The sequence below is a fragment of the Telopea speciosissima genome, chromosome 9, assembly GCF_018873765.1.
Source record: "Telopea speciosissima isolate NSW1024214 ecotype Mountain lineage chromosome 9, Tspe_v1, whole genome shotgun sequence".
In the NCBI taxonomy this organism is placed as follows: domain Eukaryota; kingdom Viridiplantae; phylum Streptophyta; class Magnoliopsida; order Proteales; family Proteaceae; genus Telopea; species Telopea speciosissima.
Genome location: NC_057924.1, coordinates 58,188,667 through 58,202,254, shown reverse-complemented (window position 1 = coordinate 58,202,254; position 13,588 = coordinate 58,188,667). Strand labels below are relative to the sequence as shown.

At 39.4% G+C, this 13,588-nt stretch overlaps 2 pseudogenes; both read right to left on the bottom strand.

The window, feature by feature from the left end:
• Positions 1–3,241: 3,241 nt before the first annotated feature.
• Positions 3,242–5,713, bottom strand: LOC122639180 (annotated as a pseudogene).
• A 3,383-nt stretch (positions 5,714–9,096) lies between these two features.
• LOC122639621 lies at positions 9,097–11,518 on the bottom strand (annotated as a pseudogene).
• Positions 11,519–13,588: the final 2,070 nt, after the last annotated feature.

Here is a 13,588-nt window from a genome sequence, read left to right as displayed (position 1 = left end):
GTTGCAGCACCATATCTCCTTTAAGATGATATGTTCCGCGGCTGCTCTCTTCCACCCTTGAAGAATGCCACATAGCTCTACTTCTATTTCATCCAGGGATGCTGTCCGACTGGTTTCTGTTCGTTGTCCATTAATGAAAAGGGAAAATGTCCATCTGGCTATTCTAAGTTCGGGATCAAAAACTCCTGCGACCAGCAAACCAGGGAAGTCCATGTTGAAGTCAGTTATAGCAGCAATATCAGGTGGACAAGGTGTATGTGGTGTCGGTATAATGGGTGGAGCAATAGTTGGAGGAGTTAAATTAAGATCAGAAATCCATTGGTTAACATTATGGATGACCACCAACGGGTCAGCCATCAAACCACAAATAAGTACTTTGTTACGTACAAACCAAATATAATAACATGTGATAATAAAAATAGAAAAAAACCAACAAAAAATAGGAAAAAGTTATTCCACAGATTCCCAAGTTATTCCACACCTCAATTGGAATAATATATGGACCTATTGTTTTACTTATTTTTATGTTCTTTTAAGCTTCATTTACTTCGGGCATCCCAATTTTCAATATATATCTAAGACTTGTTGTTTCTTGATGGTTATTACAATATTATAAAATACTATTCTTATATTATTTACATCCATTAAATTGTAAAAATAGTTTCTCCATCTTTCTTTAATATAATCATCACTTATTAATACTTTATCATCTTCAATTTTAATGCATCTAATATGGTTGAAATTATGGGTGCAAGTTTGGCCCTGTCGGCCCGAACCCGCCCTGAGCCCGAACAGGGTCTGGGCTGAGATACTTGGCCCTGAGGGCGGGTCAGGGCTGGAAATTTCTAACCCTGAGTTAGGGTCGGGTCGGGTTAGGGTTAAGGCCTCGAGCTAAGCTTGACCCGACCCTGATTTAAGTTATACTATAAAATATATATTGATATAATTTATACATTATAAACTTTAAATTTCACCCACATTTTTTTATATAATATATTATATATGAAGACAATAAGTGTTATAATATAATTTATTATATTGTTATTTTATGTAAAATTAATAATGTTCTTCCCAACCCATTCCAGCCCATGCATTTCTTTCCCCCTCCCCATGATCAGGGCCAATAAGGGTCGGTCCGGCCCAGCCCGACCCTGAGGGTGGGTCAGGGTTGGATTTTTCTGGTCCTGAGTCAGGGTCGGGTTGGGCCTGGGCCCAGCTAAGGGGACTTAGGGTTGGGCTAGGGTTCTATAAAGCCCGGCCCAACCCGACCCTAGTTGAAATCTCTGTTCTTCCTTTCCAACATTTTTGTTAACTATAGGTATTTCTTTCTCTTACTTTCTGCTCAAATTGATATTATGATCCTCATATTTCCTAGTATTTATTTTCACTGATATCTTTTTAGCTTCATTTATGGCAAATTTATACTTTTTTTAATTCATATCCTAAACACAATTCACCAAGGTAAGTAATTGATCTTTTTTATATTTGTGAAATGCATATTTTATTTTGGTTTGGGGTCCCACGTGGAATTAAGAAATTGTGCTCCCACACACTTGTCTTTAGAAGAGTGAATTTTTAAGCAGAAAAATGCAAAACATCACAATTAAAATATCAACTATAGGATCAGATCTTACAAATGTTCTTTCAAGGCAAAACCAAGTCTGAAGTCTGAACTATGAAATCAACACAAAACCAAACCAACTGCATTTTACAGTTACAACTTACGAATCCGTCCTACATAATTACTCTATTGTACAAGGTTGGTGGAATCCATACACTAAAATAAAGTCTTTCTCATCGTAGGTCATAACTTCCACTTTTGTACAGTCAGCTGAGTGCCCTCAAAATCCACAATTTTTATCCGTTGTGCACTGCAGCGGTGCTGTGCCATTGTGTGACGCAGCAGCGGTCATGTGTGCACAGCAAGCTCCATTGTACACACATGGCCGCCGCTGTGTCACACGATGGTACAGCAGTGGATAAAGGTCCCAAAACCCATCGTATATTCACAATCACACACATTCATGGAAAGCCAAGCAAATAACATTCAGGGCTTGGCGCAGTTGGGTTCATTCTTCCTCTAATTAAATACAATTAGAAAAAAAAAAAACTGTAACATAAAGGAGAATTTACATACCACGAGGCATTTTCACCACTGTAGCAACGGTCAGATTACTTGCTGGCAGAAAATTACTCGATTCCGTCACTGTCGAATCGAACCCATCACCGGAAAAAGACGAAGCGAGCTTTCTAGGGTTTCCCCCAACAATCCAACCAGTGGAAACATCCTCTTCAAAGAAATCCCCATCATCAAGCTTACTGGAAGGAGGAGAGGTACCTAGAAGTGACTCAGAAGGGTTGTAGCTTCCAAGAGGCATGTCATCACCCATCAAAGTCCTACAAAGAGGCGACATGGGAACTTGAACTGGAATTGCATGAGACGGGCTGTGAAGAAACAAAGAACATGAGAGGTTGTCGGAGGCGTGGCGAGGTGGGGGTATCATGATAGGGGAGAGAGTTGTTGGATGGCAAGATGTCAAAGACCGCCTACGAGAATGTGGCGGCAAGGCCTGATTTGGTCAAGCGCAAAGAGAGCACCAGCGGAGAGTTGCCGAGGTCGTTGGCGAAGAGAGCACCTGAGTTCTTCTCGGATTTGCAGGGGAAGAGCGAGAAGGTAGTCTTGCGAGTGAACATTGTGAGGTTTTAGGGCAAAACAACACTATTATTATGTTTTTAATGAAATTCCAATATTACCCTCGTTTAACTTAAGTTGGATTGGTGTTTCTTTGAAAATTGTTATAAATGTTTCTTCAATGTGTGAAACATGATTTTGGTGTTTTTCAAATGGACTCAAAAGTGTACCATGTGTCCGATTCATTAAAAAAAAAAAACAAACAAAAAACAAAAAAAAAAATGAAAAAAATAAATTAAAAAAAAAACAGAAAAACATTAGAAACGCTTTTTAAGAACGTTGCCATACAGAGCCATACTGATCAGCCACGTTAATCACTATTATAATAGCTCATATTCTCTGCACAACAGTACTAAATTATTATGACTTATATTATCTTAGGCTGTTTTTGGTATGCATTCTCCGAATAGATTTTAGAGTCCATAACGTATTTTAAATTAACAAAAAAAAATAAAATTCCAAAATACATTCTAAATCGAGAATCTCATCCATTAATACATACTAAACACAGCCTAAATATTCTCGTTCGTACGTACATACATATTTAAGAACTACAGAGTGAGCTCCTTGTTGAAGATCCAGCTAAAGCGCAAAGTTTGAGGCTTCCTCCTGTGGGCCCGTTCTTCGACTCGTTCTTGTACCTTCCGAATCTTGCGTGGCAATCTACAAACGAAATGTTGGGCTTCGTGGGCTTTGCTGATAAGGCCCACAAGCTTTTCCAACTTCCATCGCTCAATTAGGAACTCCAATATATTTGCATAGTCTGCGATGGTGTAGACACCGAGTTTCTGTGTGACAATGGAGAAATGATTGAAGAGATTTGCATTCTCACCATCATACATCAGGTGAGCGGGCATCGTGATGTTCTGACCCAGCATGTCCCCAATCCCTAGCATGGCGTCTGTGGGGTCCACCTCCAATAGTTTCTCCATAATCTTTTGATAGGCATTTTCATGTCGCTTCTCGTCCGCTGCGATTGTGCCACATATACGTGCTAGCACTGGGTCACCACTCTGCTTCGCCAACTTAGCTGTTTTGCCATGTGTTATGAATGTTGCTCGTTCTTGGAATGATGTGTACACGATTCCGGTGTATGGAGTGATTTCTTTCTCTACACTCTGTGTCATTAGACAAAGTAGACATACATGAATATCAAAAATCTTGTCACATCTGCTGGGTTGTGGGAACCATAGTCATGGTTTGAGGAATTGGTATCGATTCAAACTGGATCGGTATCGGATTCCATCAATTTTCTTCTTGTATCGGATAGTCGTATGGACCAAGTGTAAAAAGATTTAAAAAAAAAAAATCAATTTCATAGAAAAAACAGGGTAAAATTCATTTGATCCCACCAATACGTGCCGATTTGGGATCGACACTACCAATACCGTGCTCGACATCATGAACTTAAACCATGACCACATTTTAAGGTATGGGTATCAAATATAAGTATAGCGATACCTAGCTAATACCAATACGGAGGCAATCGTATAGTTACAATGAAAAGTTAAATGGTTCGAAAAACCAAGATATCAATATTTTGAGGGACATAACCGTTTGATTCAACCTAATACGACCATTCCATAATGGAATTGATATCGATATCGACCGGGATCAATACTAATATTGATACTGATACCTAAGACCATTATGGCAATTAAAGACAACATGATAGATACAACATGATGGATCACTGATCCTATGTCATAGTATTGTCTCATCATTAGAATTCCGATGGTTTCATGTTTGATCTTCATTTTTAGACATTGAAATAGCAAAAAATAAGTTACAATGGACCCTCATTGAAAGATCTCTATGTTTATTGTATAATTTTTTTTTTTTTTAAATCATAAAATTTTCAAAGGCAAAAAGAATACTACCTGGTTACGTGCGGCACACGGTTCTTACGCTTAGACAGGGCCATGCAAAATGACCATCTTGCCTTCAGTGATTTCTGCCTTTCCATGAGAGTGTGACAGTCATTTTACACGGCCCTGTATCTAGGCGTAGATACCGGGTACCACACGCGACCGTAGCATTTTTTTCCCTATTTGGAAAATATTCGAACATCTAAGATCCATAGTATTTTGGTCCATTTCAGACTGGTAATGCCCAATTCTAATCTGACTGGAATAGAGAAAGGCCAATCTCAAATCCCATTCCTTATTTTTGTTGTAACCAAAGTTGGTGTAAACCCAAATATTTGGTGGGGATAGTTAGCATCCCTTGATTACCACCTGCAATGCCTATATTTGGTTTTATTTCTTGGGTGTATGTAGGTCGAGGGTCAGGTTCATAATTTACCTATTCCCCAACCCAGGCCTGGACCGGCCGGCCTGCTTGGTAGTGGGGCTTAATTGGTTCACTTAGTACACTACAAAGTAACTCACCATGCCGGAGCCGATAAGGTTCTGTATAGTACGCTCGATCATAGGCATGTTGACGCGTCCAGACAAGTACAAGTACTTATTGAGTAGATCACCATGCCGGTTCTCTTCGGCGGTCCAAGATCGGACCCAAACAGCCCAAGCATCCGGGCTGGTTCCGGTCTCATCTTTAACCCCTTCTATTCGGTTGAGAAGGGACATGTAGGTGGGCAGAGCCTCTTCTGTGATCAAGTCACCAACTAATACTACCAAGTAATCGTCAGGCAATTCTGCTGTTCGCTCACGTTAAGGCCAAAACGTGCTCCACAAATTCATCCGACGGCAAGGATGAATCCGGCAAGAAATCGTGTGGCTGCCAGCTTTTGTCCACTGGTTTTAGTAGTGGCAGGATATTTTCTCCTACCCAACCGTCCAGTGACTTGAACATCTCCACCTTCTCTGGTGTCAGAATGCGGGTGATCGGCGAAGATGCAGGTAGCGCGGCCACAGCAGAGACTGATCGCCGCCGTAATCTAGTGGTGCCGATAGCTGGGGTGTTGGTTTTGACATGATAACGTGTGAGATTCTGGGATTTTCTTCCGGGGAAGGAGAGGTGCAGTGGGAGGGAGTGGGACAGGACACATGAATGTTGCATATTGAATATCTATCTATCTCCCCTTTGATTTAACTCTCAGGAAGACAAAGGTCATAATTGAGAGGGAACTAGGTTACAGCTAGTCTTATAAGATAGAGATAGGGTTTTTTTTTTTTTTTTTTTTTTTTTTTCCGTTAAAAGGAAATTTATTGAAGAAAACCTCTCAATTTGGATCGTCTACGATGCAGCTGTCCATCCTGCAGACACAGGACCGTACGTAAAGATTGTCTTATCCCTATCCAAACGCCTTGCCCGAGTGGGTATAAGGCGGTCTTTGCTTGCGATCCTATGTCTGTGTAGCACAGACAGGACAGGCAGCTGCGCTGTAAACGATTTGGATCCAAAACCTCTAGGGAGGAAAGTACAGCTAGCATCATAGAAAAGAAAACGCAACAAAAAATAGGAGGACTCCTACAAAAATGAAAAACCAGACGTGCAAAAAGCATGAGAGGCCAAAGCATCAGTCACAAAATTTCCTTCTCATAGCGTGTGGGAAAAGGTCACTTATGAAAGCTAGGCACTAGTCTAACGCAATCATAAAAAATATGTGAAATACTTTCGATCTGAATAAAATGGTAATCCTTGAGTTATGGACAATATTAACGCTTGAAGGATCGCTAGCATTTCCGCAACACACGCATAGGCTTCCCCTATATATATTAACTGAGAATCCAAAGATAAATCTCCCATTATGGTCACGACCTGGATTACCATGCTAGAGCTTAAGCCAAAAGTTATCCGTGGATCGGAGTTTGAATCCTTGTTTAAGACAATTCTATAAACTGATGCTATTACTTGCGCAACTTCCCAACTAATCTAAACATATAGCTAAAGTATTTTATAGACATTAAGGCAGCTTGAGAAATGTAAGGGATCTTACCACAAAAGAAATATTTGACCTTGATTTTCACTCTCAAGCAATCATATTAAGTTGGATTGATATGTCCACATTGCCAACTGTTTTATCTCGATGCTCTCAAGCTGTGGAAATATTGTTCATTAATACATATAAGGATTATTTGGTGTAATTCAACTTGGTTATATTGAGTTGTCATCATCCTAAGTAGGTCATGTAAGACAAGCGATAATTATGATGCTAATATCATTTTACAATATATTATTTTTTTATTACTAATTATACCCCCATAGGATAAAAAAGGTTAGAGAAATTGTCTAGATCTATGAGATAATAAAATTAGGAAAACGTTTTTCTCCACCTTTAGAAGATTGTTCACCCACCATCCTAAGATTCACAAACCTCTCCTAGGGTTTTAGTATATTCCAAAATACGCTCTCGACACCCATTCCCGCCGTCTTCCCTGCCTCTTGGTATGAGAACTCATTCATCGTGGATGGAGGGAATCTCGATCCATAAAATTAATTACAAAACAAGTAAACTTGACTTTGTTTTACACTTTGTCTTGTAAACATATATATTTGAATATCTTTTTCTTATCTCTTTGTACGTCTAGAAAATTACCCCCAAAAAGGTCACCCTATTGTAGGAATGAGAACAATTCTGGTATGGTTACAGCCATACAGGTTCAGTGTAACCATACCAAGCAAAAACCCATACATATAATGAATTATAACCATGGCCTGATTCTACAGCTTGGAAGAATGATGCGGCAATTGAGCGTGCAACATCAGGGTTTGAGGAATGGTATTGGATCAACCATATTGGTCGATCCGTATCGATATCGACCGTGATTGATACCAATACCTGATTGGTATAGATCAGGTGAAAAAAAGGCTTTTTGATTCAGTATCAGACCAATACACGCAATCTGTATCGGTATCAAGTTTTACCAACGAATGATACTGATATCGATACCATTAATGCCGATACTGGGTTTTAAGCGTGTATATTTAAAAAAAGAAAACATATCCAAAATTAATCCAAATCTATTCCAAAAATTAACCATTAATTGCAAATTCTAAGACATGTCATTTAATATTATCCAAAGTATTTCATCCAATATCAATTCCCAATTCATACACCGTAGTGTCCAAAGTCTTGTTGAGCAATGTGGCTTGGCTATGGTATTTTCTCATTGTTGTCAACATAGCCAATACACTCATGGAGTGATGCATGTTTAGTTGGAGTTGGGAGTCATCGTTTTAGAAACCCTTTTCAGTAGATGCATCAGTTTGTAACTCAATTTCCTGGTCCGTGCATTGACCTTGAGTTGAAGGTGCTATCATGAGAAATGTAGCCGAAAAAATCAGGTTGATTAGAATTTGGAAGAGAGAGAGAGAGAGAGAGAGAGAGAGAGAGAATGCAGGATTGCCCGTTAAAGCACCTCTCTCAAAATGGGTGGCGATCGATCCTGTCTTGTGTAGTTCTTGTGATGAATCCATGTGGCACCTTTTTATTTCTTGTGATTAGAGGGCATTTGGCCCCTCAGATTGAGAACAAAGCTTCTCTCCAACCTATCATTGGCACAACTGTGTCGCTCCCTTTTCCTTTCGGAGTTTTGGATAAACAATCTTCTATTGGGTTTTTTTTCCTTTCCAGTTTTTATTGCTACATGTTATTGTATTTGGGATGTAAGGAACAAAGTAATCCATGGGTCCACCACAGCTGATCCAAAGTATGTGCTGCGGTCTGTAACTAAGTGGTTATATGATTTGAACATTCACCCCCTACCCCACCGTCTATTGCAAATAATCCTACTATGCTTTCAAGTTGCTTTACAATGACTCTTCTTTCTAACTATGATATATATTGCCCTGTTTTTTAATTTGTGCTGGCATTTTTTAACCACAACTAAGATTAACCGATTAGACTTTTTGCATTTTGATAGTTGGGCAGGAGTTTCTAACTTCTGCAGGTTACCTCATCTCATTAGACGTTTTTGAAGCAGAGCTTACGGGAATATTGATGCATGGATGGAAACATGCCATCAAATAAAAAATCCGAATCAAAGAATTTTGGAGAAACAACAGGAAATTGAACAATCTCCTTATTCCCAATGACAATACCAAGATCCCCTGGAACCTCGTCCCTAACTTTTTAGAACTTGCAGATCTTAACTTTACTAGCACTTTATTTAAATGTCTAGAGGATGACAAACTACTTTCAATGTTAAACTCTCTAGCTTATAAGGCTCTTATCGAGAAGATTGTAATCTATCCCAAGGACAATTTTGTAAATATTTCTAACTAACTTTTAATCAATATATTTTTCTTCTTAATAAAAAAAAATATATTATGGCTCATATTATATGGTATGCATTCTACGAATAGGTTCTGGGGTCAGAATGTATTTTGAAACGAGCAAATAGAAAAAAAAAATCAAATTCTAGAATGCATTCTAAATCAGAAATCTATTCTAATAATATATACCAAACACAACCTAAATATTCTCTTCGTACGTACATATTTAAAGAACTACAGAGTGACCTCCTTGTTGAAGATCCAGCTAAAGTGCATGGTTTGGGGCTTCATCTTGTGGGCCCGTTCTTCGACTTGTTCTTGTAGCCTCCGAATCTTGCGTGGCAATCCACAAACGAAATCCTGGGCTTCGTGGGCTTTGCCGATGAGGCCCACAAGCTTTTCCAACTTCCATCGCTCAATTAAGAACTCCAATATATCCGCATAGTCCGCGATGGTGTAGACACCGAGTTTCTGTGTGACAATGGAGAAATGGTTGAAGAGATTCGGATTCTCACCATCGTACATCAGTTGGGCGGGCATTGTGATGTTCCGACCCAGCATGTCACCAATCCCTAGCATGGCATCTGTGGGTTCCACCTCTAATAGTTTCTCCATCATCTTCTGATAGGCATTTTCATGTCGCTTCTCGTCCGCTGCGATTGTGCCACATATGCATGCTAACACTGGATCACCACTCTGCTTCGCCAACTTAGCTGTTTTGCCATGTGTTATGAATGTTGCCCGTTCTTGGAATGATGTGTACACGATTCCTGTGTATGGAGTGATTTCTGTTGCAATAGTCTGCGTCATCAGAGAAAGTAGACATACATGGATGTCAAAAATCTTATCACATCTGCTGGGCTGTGGGAGCCATTGTTACGGTTTGAGCAATTGGTATCTATTCAATCTGGATCGATATCGGGCTCCATCAATCTTGTTCTTGTATCGGGTAGTGGTACGGACCAAGTGTAAAAAGATTTTTAAAAAAATCGATTAATTCGTCTGATCCCACCAATACATGCCGATTTGGGATCGACACTACCAATACTGTGCTCGATATCATGTACTTAAACCACCAAACTTCAAGGTATGGGTATCAAATATAAGTATTGCGATACCTATTGCGATACCTAACTAATGCCAATACCGTGGCAATGCTAAAGATACAATGAAAAGTAAAATGGTTTGAAAAACCAAAGTATCAGTATTTTGAGGGGCATAACCGTTTGATGCAACTTAATACGGCCACTCCAAATTAGAATTGATATTGATATCGGCCGAGAATGATACTAATATTGATACCGATATCTAAGACCATTATGACAGTTAAGGACAACATGATGCATGGATCATTAGACTCCCCATGGTTTCATGTTTGATTCTCAATTTTGATCATTTTTTTTAAATATTGAAATAACAAAAATTCAATGTAACTTACCCCCAAGTTTATTGTATAAAAATTTTAATAAAATTCATAACATTTTGAAAATGTAAGAGAATGTTATCTGCATAGGGTCATACAAAATGACCGTCATATCCTTAGTGATTTCGTCCTTTCAATAGGTGTGGGACTCTCATTTCGAATGACTTGTGTCTGAACGTAAGAACCATGCACCACACCTGACCGGGTAGCATTTTTTTTCCCATTTAAAAAATATTCGCACATCTAAGATTCTATAGTATTTTGTTCCATTTCATACCGGTTATGACCAATTCTAAACTGATTGGAATAGATAAAGGCCAATCTCAAATCCGATTCCCTATTCTTGTTATAACAAAAGTAGGTGTAAACCCAAATATTTGGTGGGGATAATTAGCATCCCTTGATTACCACCTGTAATGTGTATGTATGGTTTTACTTCTTGGGTGCAAGTGGATCGAGAGTCAGGTTCAACTTTGAACTAAAATGAGCCGATCCGGAACAGGCTCAAGCTCAACATGGTTTATAATTTACAAATTCCCCAAAGCAGGCCTGAACCGGCCGGCCTGCTTGGTAGTAGTTTCAATTGGTTAACTTAGTACACTACAAAGAAACTCACCATGCCGGAGCCGATAAGGTTCTGTATGGTACGCTCGATCATAGGCATATTGACACGTCCAGACAAGTATAAGTAGTTGTTGAGCAGATCACCGTGCCGGTTCTCTTCGGCGGTCCAAGATCGGATCCAAACAGACCAAGCGTCCGGGCTGATTCCGGTCTCATCTTTAACCCCTTCCATTCGGTTGAGAAGGGACATGTAGGTGGGCAAAGCCTCTTCTGTGATCAAGTCACCAATCAATACTACCAAGTAATCGTCAGGCAATTTTGCTGTTCGCTCACGTAAGGCCAGAACTTGCTCCACAAATTCATCCGACGGCAGGGATGAGTCCGGCAAGAAATCGTGTGGCTGCCAGCTTTTGTCCACTGGTTTTAGTAGTGGCAGGATATTTTCTTCTACCCAGCCGTGCAGTGACTTGAACAACTCCACCTTCTCTGGTGTCAGCATGCCGGTGATGGACGAAGATGCAGGTGGCGTGGCCACAGCAGAGACTGATCGCCACCGTAATCTAGTGGTGCCGGTTGCTGGGGTCTTGGGTTTGACATGATAATGTGTGAAATTCCGGGATTTTCTTCCGGGAAAGGAGAGGTGCAGTGGGAGGGAGTGGGACAGGACAGCTGAATGTTGCATATTGAATATCTATCGATCTCCCCCTTTGATTTGACTTTCTGTTACTGAAAATATAACAAATACTATTCTGTAGTCTGTGTGCAAAAGAGAGCAAGATAGTCTGAAGCAGTGGAGCTGATTCTCTCTATATATTGGGGACGGGTGGGGACAGACTGACCCCTCTATGGGATGTGGGTCCCACATCCTAGAAGCGGGTCCCACATCCCATGGAGGGTTCAGATCTGTCCCACCTGTCTCCTTATGGGGGTGTAGATCTGAACTTTTCAAGTATTATATGACCAGGGTCTTTATCTTTTTTCTCAAAAGAAAGAAAAACAACAAAAAGAAGAAGAAAGAAGAAAAAGAAAGAGAGGAAGACAAAGGTGATAATGGCGAGAGAACTAGTGTTAAAGGTAGTCTGATATGTCATATCAGTCATAATGAAAGAGATAAGTTTCATCTCACAGGGACAGTAACTACTCTCTTGCAACGCTAAATGGGAGACACGTGACAACTCCAAAATGGACTATCGGTTTCTCTACGAACCTGACCGATCAGGAACTGAGAAGGGTTAAGTCCCTCTCTCTCCTACTCTCCTTACTAATATTCGAAGAGGAGGGAAAGTGGTGCCAACTAGTAATAGCAATTCACTTTTACTAACCATTAAGTTATCACGTACGTTAAGCATTCACTTCTTTCTGTTGATTCGTATGGATGTCTGGCACTCTGGCCTTATTTATAGTAGTCACATTCTTTATTCATTCTTTTTTTAATGAACAAAAAAACTCTTTTTTGTTTTCTTAAGGGAAGAAAAAGGATTTAGAAAATACACTTACTTTATAATCCCACATTGAAAATTTAAGAAAAAATAAAAGGAATAAGAATTTGTAAATAAGGAGAGTTGGTGAATATTTTCAAAATTGGTTATTAACCCCAAGGCTCTGTTTGTTTCGCCTTACATGGAATAATTTACATGTAAAATTTTCCTTAGGCTCTGTTTGTATCAATGTAAAATACTTGGTAAAACAAATTTTACGGTAAAATCACATTTTTTGCTTTTTGTTTCGTTAATTGGAAAATGTTTATTGGCGTAAAATTTTACAAGAGCCTACCCATTTCTGAAAAATGGGATGGAAAATTTTATCCTAAAATTTGTCAATAAAATTTTCACTACATAAGTATCGAAACTTTGTCTTAGATGACCAGAGGAAGGAAGAGTTGGGAGAACTATGGGGGAGAAGATGGAGAACTCAAATGGTGACCTCGTGGTGCTCTCCTCATTTTCGAAGAGGCAAGCCCGATATTTTTGTGGTGAAAAATTTATTGACAAATTTTAGGGTAAAATTTTCCATCCCATTTTCCAGAAAAGGATAGGCTATTGTAAAATTTTACGCCAATGAACATTTCCAACTTATGAAACAAACAACAAAAATTGTGATTTTACTATAAAATTTGTTTTACCAAGCATTTTACATCGAAACAAACAGAGCCCAAAGTAATAACTTTGTTAGGAAAGACCAAACTTTACAATTAAAAAAAAGGTCATGAGTCTAACTCTCCTTGGTGAAAAACATTAAAAAAAGTACATTATTATTAGACTAACAAAATGATCTAATGATCAAACAGGGCAACCACTGCCTGCCAGCCTTAAGCCTGGCTGGGATGGGCGTGGGCTGAAATATCTCAATCTGATATAGGTTGGACCGGGCTTGGGCTGACCTAGGTTTCTCTAAAACCCAGCCCAACCCGGCCTTATTGCACCCAACCTAGCCTTGATGGACCCTGGGTTGGGCCTGGGCTGAAATTTAACTTCACTGTTCTTTAGAACAACCCCTCCACCAACAATCAAGCCTGGATTACTTCCTGAAGATCAATCAACCCACATCCTTTAATTTGTGTACTTATTTATCAATCTTCTTCGCGAGGAACGAATGAAAGCATCAATGCGGTTGCTTGAAGGGCTTAAGCTTCATAAAAATGGTGGAAAGCCCAACCTGTTTTGATCGTTATAATTACTTTTTTTCATAAAAAAATTTATATGTATAGCAAACAACATTAGAGCTGCATA